Here is a 12,907-nt window from a genome sequence, read left to right as displayed (position 1 = left end):
CTACAATTATTAAAAATTCATTGCAAGGTATTTTTGACTTACAGTTGATCACCTTCTGACTTGCATGGGTTTTGTACCCCCATAGGCTTGTCTAGGAATACAAAGTCTGTTTGACGTCAACAAGAGCCTGTCTACACAAGCCATTTATGTATTATGTGGAACCTCGATTGAACAACATGAGAAAAATGCATGCATCAGGGGAAAAAAAAAAAAAAAAGGGGGGGGCAATTTTATAGTAAGCTTAAACCAGGTTCCTTTATGATTTATTTAGATGCTGAGCAACAGTAGTATGATAGATCTACCCCTTTCCATATCTGATTCGTATGCTCCAAATGTATTTTTTTGATCACCACTACTTTTTGGAACCAGCAACCATTACCGTATGTCCATGGTTTGCTTATTACCGCTGCATTATGTCATCAGTCATCACAAAGGGGTCACACCTGTTACTGACCATCATAATCTGCTCCTATGTTGCTTCAGTGTTTTTATGTCAATGGACAATAACAGCTACCTGACAGGTTTACAAGACCCCAGAGGCTGCAAAGTAAACAAAACTTCAGAAAGGGTTTTAGTGGGAGACCTTGTTATTCTAACTAGAAACAAAACAAATGCTGAGAGAAGGCCAGTGCTAATTACAAACTAAACGAGGAAACCACTTAGGCAACCATTACTAGCCAGCTGTCATTGACTATCAACTCTCAGCAGGACCTACCAGTGGTGGCCATGTAAAAATGGAGATGTTCAACCTAGCCTGGCCAGGAAACATACATGTACTGAGAGAGATACAGAAAAACATGCAGGATTAGCAAGTCAAAGTGTAAAAGCCATTGGATTAGTATGAGACAGGCAGGTCATATATATGTCAACCTCCATATACCGAGTACAGATACATATATTTTAAACAGATATAACTACATTCAACCACCCAGGACCAAGTTGGTGATGATGAAAGGAAAGAGGTTGACCACATGGATAGAGTCCTGGAGTTTGCAGTCTATTTAGCATTCAAGTCTTATTTTTCCAACAATCTGGGCAATTCACTGCAAATCAGGTTTGATAAGCTGGTGTATGGGCAAGGTTGGAGACTGCCACGCATGGAAGATCTCAGCATATTAGTAAATAGTAGGAAAAAATTAACATGGAATCCAAAAGTCAGTCCAACCCAGGAGCCACAAGGCATTTTCAAAAGAACCTGGTCATTTGTTTTGCTTTAATTTTTACGGAGTCACAGACCCAAAAGTAAGCAACATTGGGAGTTCTCATTTTTACCCAACCTCAGTTGTCGCATGCTTGTTCTGCGTTACCAATTCAGAAAGTACTGAAGGCAAGGACAGCAACTGTATTGCTCACTAGTGACAACACTATTAAAAAAAAAAAAAAAAAAAAAAAAAAAAAGCACAAGCCACAGAACCCATTCTCTATCCTTTGATAAACAATCTCATGTAATATGAGGCAGACTTGAAACAGACTCCAGAAAGATGCTCCTACCTATATTAATGCCTACTTGGCAGAAGGCGCAACCAACACCCCAGTATAGTATAGCAGAATTCCATAGATCATTGTGGAATAAGCTACATTACAGCATAAATCACAGGCTTTGGAGAAAAAAAAAAAAAAAGAGAAAGAAGAAGGAATGCACATGAATGTGAAAGACAGTGTACAAACGTTTTGGTCAATTGCAATTTAACATGTACACATTCATAAATGGTTTTATTTAGAAATATTTATACAAAAAGTACACCTATGAGACTTGGAAATCATGCCTGCAGCATAACAGCTCTCTAGGCCAGACAGTGTCATCTCAGCGGATGACTCCATAAGTGGTGGTCAACATCTCTGACATCACCAGTGAATCGCACATAATATGCAGTAAATGTAATGCTACAAAAAGCTGCCAGAGGCTATAGACATGCATCTGGAGGTTATCAGAGATTAAAAGAAATGCTACAAGATGCTCAGAGACGGCAGACAGACACACTACAGGTGATGAGCAAAGATAAAAGTTGCTAAAGTTTGGGGACATGCTTCAGGAGATGGTTAGAGATTGCAGTCATTGCATGAGACTGCTAGATATCACCAACATTACAGAACATATACAAATCAATGCTTTTGTGCGTTTAACAGCCCCACCCTGTGGTGGTAGTAAACTCCTTTTTGAACTTGTACCAACCGGTAGACCCATAATAAGGCTTACTCATAGGTACAGTGAATATCTTCTAAGCTTGCAGTGTTTAGGAGATACTGTATTCACAATAGAGCAGCCGCGACATCACCAGCGCATGCGCTCTGAAGGGGCAGTATACTGTGCCGTCGCTTCAAAGCCTCGTACTGTAAACTGTGACTCCCATACACAGGTGTGACGCCATTGTGGTCATCCATACTAGCACACCATGGGGGTTAGTTACTAAAGGAAAATCCACTTTGCACTGCAAGTGCACTTGGAAGTAAAGTCGCTGTAGATCCGAGGGGGTCATGCAAGGAAAATAAAAAAAACAGCATTTTAGCTTGCACATGATTGGATGATAAAATCAGCAGAGCTTCCCCTCATTTCAGATCTACCCCTTAGATTTAGAGCAACTGCACTTCCAAGTGCACTTCCAGTGCAAATTGGATTTGCCTTTCATAAATAACCCCACTATGCCATTGTCTTTAAAGAAGGGTGTTCTTTTTAAATGCTGTGGTTTACTAGTGCTTTAAAAAGTGGTTCTAAAGTAATTTTATTTATTTTTTGTACCTCAAGGTATTCTCTGCATTACGGTAAAAAACTCCCCACTACCTATCCTACCCACCCCCATCCCAACTGCGTCCCTGACTCCTTTCACTGTTCCAGCACTGTCCAAGCTGCAAGACCAGTCTTCTCACTTCCTGGCCTCACAGGAAGCACTGAGAGCAGTGGCAGACATAGGCTCCTGCTGCTGTCAAACTCCTGTGAGGAGGGAGCAGGGGTGTGGCTTACTGGCCCTATGTGTGTCTAAGGATGCACACAGCCTTGCTCGGGAGTACCTGTGCATAGGTGTCTCCACAGCACCCACCTTGCTAAGGAGGCACAAGAAGCGGACAGCACCCGTGGGTGACTGTCAATGAGGAGGTAGGAGATCGCTCTGTGCAATCTTGTTGCACAGATAACATAACAGATTTTTTATTTTAACATAAAAAATAAAAATGTTAACCTTTAGTATCACTTTAAAAATTACTAGTGTAACATCTGAAAAGTCTCTCAGCGAAACCAGATGCCTCGTTTTCACTAGGACAGGCAACTTTTTCAGTTCTAGGACTGCTGTAAGATAAAACAATACAAACTTGAAAAAAGGTGCTCAATGAAACCATTAAATTTTCCCTTTAACCTGGTGAAGTACAAAATGGCCATAATACAACAAACTATGAAGTCTGAAGCAATTCAGTGGTCATCTGCTGGGGATATAGTTTCCTTTAGCAGACTTTTGCAACCAAAAGAAGGTTTACATTTTTGCGGTTGTGAGCCCCATGCCAAAACCTAAGAAAGACGCTGTACTCTGGCCAAAAGATGAAACCAGACTGGAGATCACTACAAAGTCTGTATACAGCCTCAAATACAATCAGTAAGTGATCTAATGGGTTTAACACAAGCTTATCAGTAAACCAGTAACAAGGGGCCTTTCTGCCACTTACCACAGCAAACCCGCTATTTACATACCATCTCCTATCTGCTACAAACACAAGATTAGGGCAGTAATGATGGATTTAGCGCAGCTCTCTGGTCAGATAAACACACCATAGACTTGTAGACTGGTTGGGATTAGGCAGGCAGGAGGGCTGATAAAGTTTTATTTATAAAGAGCTAGGTGAGCAGGACTGACCTTTGTAAAAATGGTTTCTGCACTGACTCGGCAGCCTGTTGATAAGTCCCAATCTTCCTAATTGAACCTTCACAATAGCAAGTGAGTCATAGTATCTGTACATAGCATGCTTACTTCCACTGATGAATGAAAGCTCTGTGCCAATTTAATGTCTCTTTACACTGCTTATCCTTTGATAACACGAAAACCAACTTTTTCCCCCAGCAAAAGACATCCTTTGTGCCAGCAAAGCATATCCAGATTGCAATATAATGAGCACCATATACAGTAAGCATACATTTCTGAAGATCATTTCTTATTATGGGAGCAGACATTATACATAGCTGGCTCATGGTACAGGATTACCTACAGGATAAAGTAGAGGAATCTTTACGACCTACGATGGCTGAATGCATAACATAGCAAGTTAATTTACCCAAAAAACATTAAATCATCATTGCTCAGTGCTTAAAGCGGATTTCACCCAAAAATGGAACTTCCGCTTTAAGTACTTGTGACCCCTGACATGCTACACCTCTACCCCCTCCCATCTTCTGGGACACGTCACAGGTCCCAGAAGATTTCCCGGCCATTCACAACAAGCAGCGCGGCTCACGCATGCGCAGTGCACACCCACATTTGCAATTCCTGGTGCTGCAGAGAGGAGGGGGAGGGAAGCGAGACTTAGAGCGGCCACATCGCTGGACTGTGGGACAAGTGAGTGTCTGTTCATTAAAAAAAAAGTCAGCAGCTACACTTTTGTAGCTGCTGACTTTTAAATGGGTGGAACTCCGCTTTAAAGTGTATCCCTATCCAAGCCTTCTTTGGGTGTTGAATTGTGTAGGGATTAGTTAGAACCCTTGGGGGGGGGGGGCAAAACCACTGCACAGAGCAGCATGTTTGTTATTTGAAGAAAAAAACAAAAAAAAAAAAAACAAAAAACAAAAAACAAAAAAAAAAAAAACACACCTTTACAAAATCACTTAAATCGGAGTTCCGGAAAAAAAATAAATAAAAAAAAAAGTCAGCAGCTACAAAATATTGCAGGTGCTGACTTACATGTCCAGGGAGCCCGTGACGTCCTTACCCGAAGCCGACCTGTCCCTCTGCTCCAGGTGGAGTCGCCGGCATCTTCAGTAAGGGAATCAGGAAGTGAAGCTTCACAGCCCGATTCCCTACTGCGCATGCGCGAGTCGCGCTGTGCGTTCTGACTGGTCCCTGCTGTCTTCTGGGACCTGTGTGTCTCCCAGAAGACAGCGGGAGGGGGGGGATGGGGGTGCCGGACATGGCGTAGATCATCTTGGATTCTGCAGAAGTGGGAGCAAATACCTGTAGTAGACAGGCATCTGCTCCCCCCTGAAAGGTGCCAAATGTGACCAGATAAGCGAAAGTTCCATTTTTGGGTGGAACTCCGCTTTAAATCTAGAGGACAAAAAGGATCACATTTAATTACCTGATCCTCTGCTCCCCAGATGAAATGCACTCTCTCCTGTTCTGGCAGTGAACTGTTCCTTGGCCTCCTCACATCCAATGCATGGCTATGGCTCCTGCATCAGTCTTGAGGACATTAGGCCGGCGGAGAGTAGGCTCCAGGAACAGCCAAGCAGTGCTCAGGAGCCTGTGGGAATGGAGGAGCAGGTAAGTAAAACGTCTGCATCTGGTCCCCCTAGGCATTAATGAGCAGTTAACCCTTGCAGCAGAGGGCACAGCCCCACTGCAAGGGAAGACTTAGTTTTCCTGGAATTCAGTTTTACATTTTTGTTTTTTGGTTAAAATACGCTTTAAGGGCTGGTTCACACCTATCCAGTTTGCTGTTGATCTGTTTCTGCAGTACTTTTTGCAGTGTGTTTTTGAAACAAGTCCCTGACCCTTCGCAAAAATGCATCAGCTGAAAAAAAAAGAAGAAAAAAAAAATATGTATAGATGTGTACATGTCCCATAGGAAACCATGGTAGGTGTGAATAAAAAAAAAAAAAAAAAAAAAAAAGTCTTAACTAAAACTACAATGGAGGCTGCTACACGTGTATGAAGCAAACAACGCACAGCTACATCTTTGAATATGGACAATTAAGCAACCCTTGTTTACTTGCAATCACTAGATTTCATTGGCTGCATTCCAAGTCAGTGAGGTATTAAAGGCAGGATAAGGATACCAGCCTCATGGACTTTACAACCAAGTCAGCAATGACAGCTACCATCATCTTAGGCTGAAGCTGCTAAAGAGGTTTAGCTCCAGCTACAAAATCACGATTACAGTACATACAGCATGTGATGCGCGATTCAGTTCTGGTTGAATTTAACAACTCAGCGCGGTACTAAAAGCAGACTCCAGTTGCACATTCCATACAACTCCCTACAGAAGTATTGCTTTTAGTAAGGGCTGGGCATGGAGATCACTGTACTGCCTTCACATGGAAATACAATCAGAGGCGGACACCTGCTTGTGAACAGGAATCCAGACTTTAGCCACAAATGCAAACAAGAAAAAAAAAAAAAAAGAAAAAAAAAAAACAAACACACACACACACACACACACACACACACACACACACACACACACACAACACAGGAGAAAGGCTCCATCCCATTGAATGCAAATTACCGTTACCCAAGAGTATCAACCAGAAGCCCCCTGCTGTGCTTTTGTCGTTTTATCTTCCTTTCAGACAATGGAGGTCACTGAATAAAAACCAAAAGCCATTTCCTCTAAAGTTACAGGAGCGGACGTCTCATTTTCTGTTCGGACGCATGGAGGTTGATTTACTAAAACTGTAGAGGGCAAAATCTGGTGCAGCTTTGCATACAAACCAATCAGCTTCCAGGTTTTTTTTTTGTCAAAGCTAAAAATTGTTACTAAAAACCCATAAGGCCCCTTTCACACTGGGGCGCTTTGCAGGCGCTACAGCTCTAAAAGTAGCGCCTGCAAAGCGCCCTGAAACAGCCGCTGCAGTCTCTCCAAGGGCTTTAAACACTGGAGCACTGCGCTGGCAGGACACTGAAAAAAGTCCTGCTAGCAGCATCTTTGGAGCGGTGTATACTGGCCATTGAAATCAATGGGTCAGCGTGGTTATACCACCGGCATAGCGCTGCTGCAGCGACGCTTTGCAGGCGGTTTTAACCCTTTTTTGGCCACTAGCGGCGGTTAAAACCACCCTGCTAGCGGCAGAATAGCGCCGCTAAAACAACGGTAAAGAGGCACTAAAAGCGCCGCTTTACCGCCAACACCCCCACCCGCCCCAGTGTGAAAGGGACCCAACAGTAAAATCAGTCTGTATATGCAGTAAAGCAGGTTTATTACACTCACTGTGGAACCCAAGAGATTAATCCTCCCCTTCTTTTACAGTCCCCAGTCCATCTTCTGATAGTACAGAGCCTTAGTGGCACTCTGCGGGGGGGTTTGCCATTCTGAAGATTCTCTCCAACCATTTTGGAGGTATATACACTGTCCTGGCCAAATATGCTGCAGAAATCTCCTTCTACTAAGTCTGGCCGCAACCATTTTAACTGTGGGCAGCTGAAGCTGCTACCTGTTCACTTCCTGATTTACACAGAGGCACACATCCAGCTCTGCATCTTTCATTGGCCGTCTTATGTATGACTCACTCCCCTCCCTTCCTAGGGAGAGGGAGAGATGGAGATGCATGATGTCATAAGCCTAGGCTAATGACCAGACCAGAAACAGGAAGTGGGCTGTATAAAAAGGTATTTACTGGCAGAAACAAAAATGTTTTACTATTCAAAGTTAAAAACAGCAAGAGCAGAAGATTTAATAGATGGAAAGTTGAAAAAAATGACTTAAGGTCTGCTTTAAATAATTGTATTTCCATGTTCTGTGGGAGACCAGATATAGTGAATGCAGGTTCTGGGTTTAGTAACACTTTAATTGAACAAGCTGAAGTTAGAAGCCGATTGGCTACCATGCACAGCTGCACCAGATTTTGCTTTCTCCAGTCTTAGTAAATCAACTCCGTGGCTGTCAAATATTAATTTCTGTAGTTTGTTCCAGCTTTTGGATCTTCACTACAGAACGCCATGCACTACGAAAGGACAACCAATCACATTACGTCAGAAGCTTTTTAGGGTAATGAATGCAGAGTGCTACAATTTGGAAACTGCTTGTGATCATTCAGCAAGAATCAGGCTGTGTAGGGGGAGGGGTGGAAATACTTGTTACCAAATACAAGGATCTTCCTAATTGTTGGAAGGTCACCATGCCACCAAGTGTCAACTTTTCCCTTGTCAATGGAGAAAGGTGAGAGTCACAGCACACTGCCCTCATCAATCAACTGGGTCATGAAGGACATAGTGACAAGTACAACCACCACTCTATGGTCAGCCAAATGTGAACACCGCGGAACTCCATCACCACCATAACTCATGCGAGAATCTTTCTACCACTCCAGACAGTTCTGGGTCTGAACACAATCTAGAAGACTCAAAGACATTAGCAGCGGCCATACGGTGCTTTTAAGAAGCCCATATTTGACCTAAATTATTAACTTCATTAGGTACCATTAGATTGTTCAATAATTTGGTAGTGAATGATCCTAGCTTTAAACTACCCTGTCACCAACTTTGCAATAAAGTCATTTTTTTCCTTTAAATGTATACTTGCAGTGTTCTTTTTCATAAAAAATAAAATAAAAATATTATTACAATAAATAGATATGCGGTAACCCTCTTCTCTTCTGGAGTGTCCAATTAGTCTCTGTACTGGCTCCACTACCACTCCCCTCACACCCTTTCATATAGCTGCTGGCAATAGGAATAGTAGAGTCACTTGATCGGCAACTCTGAAACTGCTGGGGCTCCTGACATCACATCCAAGATGGCAGCACCCAGTAGCAGTCTCATGGATTTGGGATGTCTACACAAGGGAGGCTTTTACAGGTAAATAAATATGTAAATACACATATGATCCCATAGGAAGACTTTAGTTGGGGGGGAGGGGGGGCATTCCGGGTTTGCAGGCTCCGGTTGTATGAATGACTAGGGCCTCAATGGCCCATACATGTATGCTAGGGCCCTGGTATGGAGCTTTGAAGGAACAGGTATGCTGTCCCTGCAGAGCGCAAGTGCCGGTGACGTCACCAGCTGCATCCCGTGTGAATATCAACTAAACACTGAAAGTTTAGGAGATATTCATGGTACCTACAGGTAAGTCTTATTATAGGCTTACCTGTAGGTACAAGTTAAAAGTGTACTTTACTTCCACTTTAATGGTCTGGCAACAGGGTCTCCAACTCATTTCTGTTTTGTCTAGGGAATTATATGAAAAGGGAAAAGAATTGGCTGGTTACTGCATACAAGAACACCTTTCTCAGATATTTTGAAAATTAAAATGTTTCAGACACTTCCTTGTTAAGAAGGTCACTGCTGGTTTGGCAGGTTAAGCAGGCCACAAACTGTTTTAATTTCAGCTCCTTCCTGATGGACCAGCTGAAATTTGTTACGTGGATGGTCCTGTCGTCATCACCACCTGACATCCTGGGATTTACCAGATGGAAAATTTCCAGCCAAACTGTGCCTGTGTGCAATCAGATGCAGTCGCTGTTTGGGTATTGTGACAGCCGCCAGCAGTAGCTGTCAGAATACAATGGCCCAAAAAACGGGATTGGTCCATCTGCCCTGAAGGGGCTGCAGGATAAGGATAAAACAAAAAAATATTTTTATAATATATTATATATATATATATATACATACACATACATACATACACACACACACACACATGCCCAACAGCAGCTTAAAGAGAACACCTGACTAGTATCTCCATCCTCCTTTTCTGACATAACAGGGTGCTGGGAACATTTTGACACATCTCCTCTCTTCCTCTGCTTAACAGCAATGATCATATGGAGCGGAACCTTCTTGCTTTGGGGACAGCTGAGCCAAAAAAAAAAAACCATGTGAGATGACCAGATTGTACACGCATGTCAGACTTTTCACTTTTGTCTCCAGCCAAGCCTCAATGTTTTTTTTAAAAAGTGACACACAAAATATGAGGAATGCAAAAAATAAAAGGGGAAGAAGGAAGAACACAGATTGTGGACATATGACAATGACAACATTTATTTTGCTAAGCAAAACACAAGTTGGATTATTCGCACAGGACACAAAAGTAATAGTCGCAGTTGAATTTCAGTCATCAAGATGAGATGAGGTCCAATTAGAAAAGCTAAAATGACTGAATATTGGAAATAAAATAAATAAAAAAAAACTATGATACATTTAATATCCCTCTAAATTGCTGGCCATGTGATCCCCATATCCTGGATTGGCCCCATTACATGACACTGTGGTGGGTCAGTGCCATTTATTATCACAATGCTAAAGCTGGCCATACATATACAGATCTAGACACGACGGTACATGGATCGACGTTTGGCTGGTTCACCAGGAACCAGCCAAGATTCGATCCATCTATGGGCAGGCTGACTGGATCAACTTGGGTACAGCCAGCCTCTTGGACTTTTTACGTGGGATTATTGCTGACAACTGTAGCCGCTAGCAGTAATCATTGTTTCTCTTGTTTTCTTCACAATAGCACAGCGGGAGGCATCCATCTCTGCACGCATTTCCTGCACCACGTCTGAATGCAATTTGTATGCGGGTGCCAATGTATTGTTACTGGCACACCAAATGCAGAGCGCAAACGCAAGGCTTTCGCAGGCACCAAATAGCATGGTATCACAGCACGTGATTTGGCGCAGTGCGCTTTTAAAGTAGTGCAAGTACTACTTTTTGCGTGGTCCACTGTGTTTTTAAATGAATTTAAATAAATGCTTCCTGAAGACACGTGATTGGATGCGAAACACGTAGAGGCTTCTGGACAACGCCGACGTCACGTCCTTACCCTAATCCACACGAAATCGAGGCTTGCACCACACGCCGGTTCATGGCGACGGACCAGTGAGCACAGGCGTCAAACAGATCGCTGGAAAGACTCGGTGCTGGGCTACAGGCACTATACCTTGTTAGTGCAATACTTATATTTTTTAATTAAATAAAGTACAAGAATGTTGTGCAATGATGGACGTTTGTTTCCTGTGAGGTTTTAAGATCCTCAAAAAGTGGAGATATTTGGAATGAATATCGAGATACTGGTTGGCACATTCTAAAGAGGAGTGGCTGATCCAGGCTTTTATTGTAATATTGATCTCTGGTGAGTGTTCATTTTGGAAGGTGGTGAGTGCATCACGGATTGGTGGAAGCTTTTTAATACGGATCTAGATTTGTAAAAGCGGGTCTGATGTTCACACAGTATGGTTTAATAATTATTAATGACCGCATAAGAACCACACAAGAACACACACATGTTCCCCTGCAATCCCGGTGTAAACCATGCGATCCCAATGTGAACCTACCCTTAAAATCCAAAAATATAGAAAAGTATTTACTAACATTTCCTATTAGGAAACACACAGCCACTACCTGCCATGACAGATTGCTCATACACATTGCATGTCTCACGCTGCAGGTTTGTAGATCGTTTGCGAGATCTCTGTAATACTCTTAATCTCCAGCTGGAAATGATTTCACATTGTTTTTATGACCCCCTCCAAGTAGAGGGAATAATAACAGAGAGCATTATGATTCAGCTTGTGTCATCACTAAATCACAGGAGGCAAACTAAGGAGGAGACACTCTATTCTAAGTATAAGTAAGTTCTAGGCCCGGTTCACACTTGTGTGATGCCAGACATCGCATGCGATTTGCAGCGCACTGCTGTTCACATCGCATGCGATGTCTGTGCGATGCGATTTCAGCCATACAGATAGTATGGCTGATATTGCACTGCATTCAGTCCAAACGCGCACAGGACCCTTTTTTGTTCGGACCAGAATTGGATCGCATGGCTGTTCACACCTGTGATTCATGTCCAAACTGTCAGTTCCCAGTGCGATATGCAAGCTGAACTGGGGGCGACGTTAACAATGTATTAACACTCCCCAGCAGTTCGCATATGGCAGTTTGAACTGTGATGCGAGTCGGTACGATGGGGGAACCAGCAGTGGGTTTGCAGGGATGTCATATTGCACCAGTGTGAACCGGGCCTAAGGGCATTGAGACATCTGCTACTCACATGCATTATAATGCATCAATGTGCATTTCCTTTTTGTGCTGACGTGTTTTGACGCATGCTCTCAGTGCATTTTTGAACTTTGAAGGCTTGTTAATACCTGTTGCCAACGCATCAAAATGCATGCGCTACTATCTGCCACTGACTTTCATGAACCTTCCAAGGCACCAAGTGCAGAAGAAAAAAAAAAAAAAAAAAAAAGGACATTTTAGAATACACACTGCATTGCTCTGAGATGAGAACAGGCACTATTTTTAATATGGAGAAGTTGAACACTTGTTTTAGCGCACTGCAACAGGTGTGCAAGGCTCCACGCACACTGGCTTAAAAAACGTTGCTTCTACAGGAGTTTTGTTTGTAGAAGCTACTCAATGTTATCCCCCGTGTCCATGCACATTAGGACGATTACAGGCATATTTTCAGCTCAAAGTTTAGGAGGCAGGGAAAAAAAACAAACAAACAAAAACAAAACAAACACCTTCTGGTTTGCTTTTCTGATTGGAGCTGACTAGCAAAAAAAAAAAAAAAAAAAAAATTTATATATCCAAAAGTTTTACTTCAAAGAGAATAGACTCTAAACAAAAATAAAATTCACCTTCTGATGTGATTTCGGATTAGATACATATCAAGCCCTGATTCACACCGCCGCAACTTGTCATGTGACTTGGAACTCCCAAGTCACATGACAAGTCACACTCCATTAGCTGCAATGGACTGTACTAATCAGTGGGACTCAAGACGCTCCGCAGGGATGTTGGATTCACAGCTAAATAAATATTTAATGTGATCCTCTGGCCATTCTGGGCACACACAAGTGCTGGGCTCATGACAGTACAGGGTTACTTTTTCTGTAAAGCGTTCAGCTTACCTTACAAACCAGGCACCGGATCAGAGTTAAAAGTAACCATACCTACTCCTGGTCACTGTCTTTACCCATCTTGTTGACATTCAGTTTTTTCAAGAACAATGGGAATAGCTTCAGTAGTCATCATATTTCTATCCTACA

General features: G+C 42.6%; 1 protein-coding gene across 6 annotated transcripts in view; it reads right to left on the bottom strand.

The window, feature by feature from the left end:
- PLEKHA4 (pleckstrin homology domain containing A4) overlaps positions 1–12,907 on the bottom strand; it is a 122,675-nt gene that overhangs the window by 93,398 nt on the left and 16,370 nt on the right. Inside the window, exon 2 of one of the 6 annotated variants that reach the window (XM_073602770.1) lies at positions 12,770–12,902. The exons of the other annotated variants lie outside the window; for them this stretch is intronic. The gene's annotated coding sequence lies outside the window, so the exon portion shown is untranslated. The remainder of the gene's footprint in view (positions 1–12,769; positions 12,903–12,907) is intronic. 6 annotated transcript variants of the gene reach the window in all.

Source organism: Aquarana catesbeiana, linkage group LG10 (genome assembly GCF_042186555.1).
Source record: "Aquarana catesbeiana isolate 2022-GZ linkage group LG10, ASM4218655v1, whole genome shotgun sequence".
Lineage (NCBI taxonomy): Eukaryota > Metazoa > Chordata > Amphibia > Anura > Ranidae > Aquarana > Aquarana catesbeiana.
The sequence above is the reverse complement of the archived record's forward strand: the minus strand, read 5'-3'. Positions and strand labels throughout refer to the sequence as shown.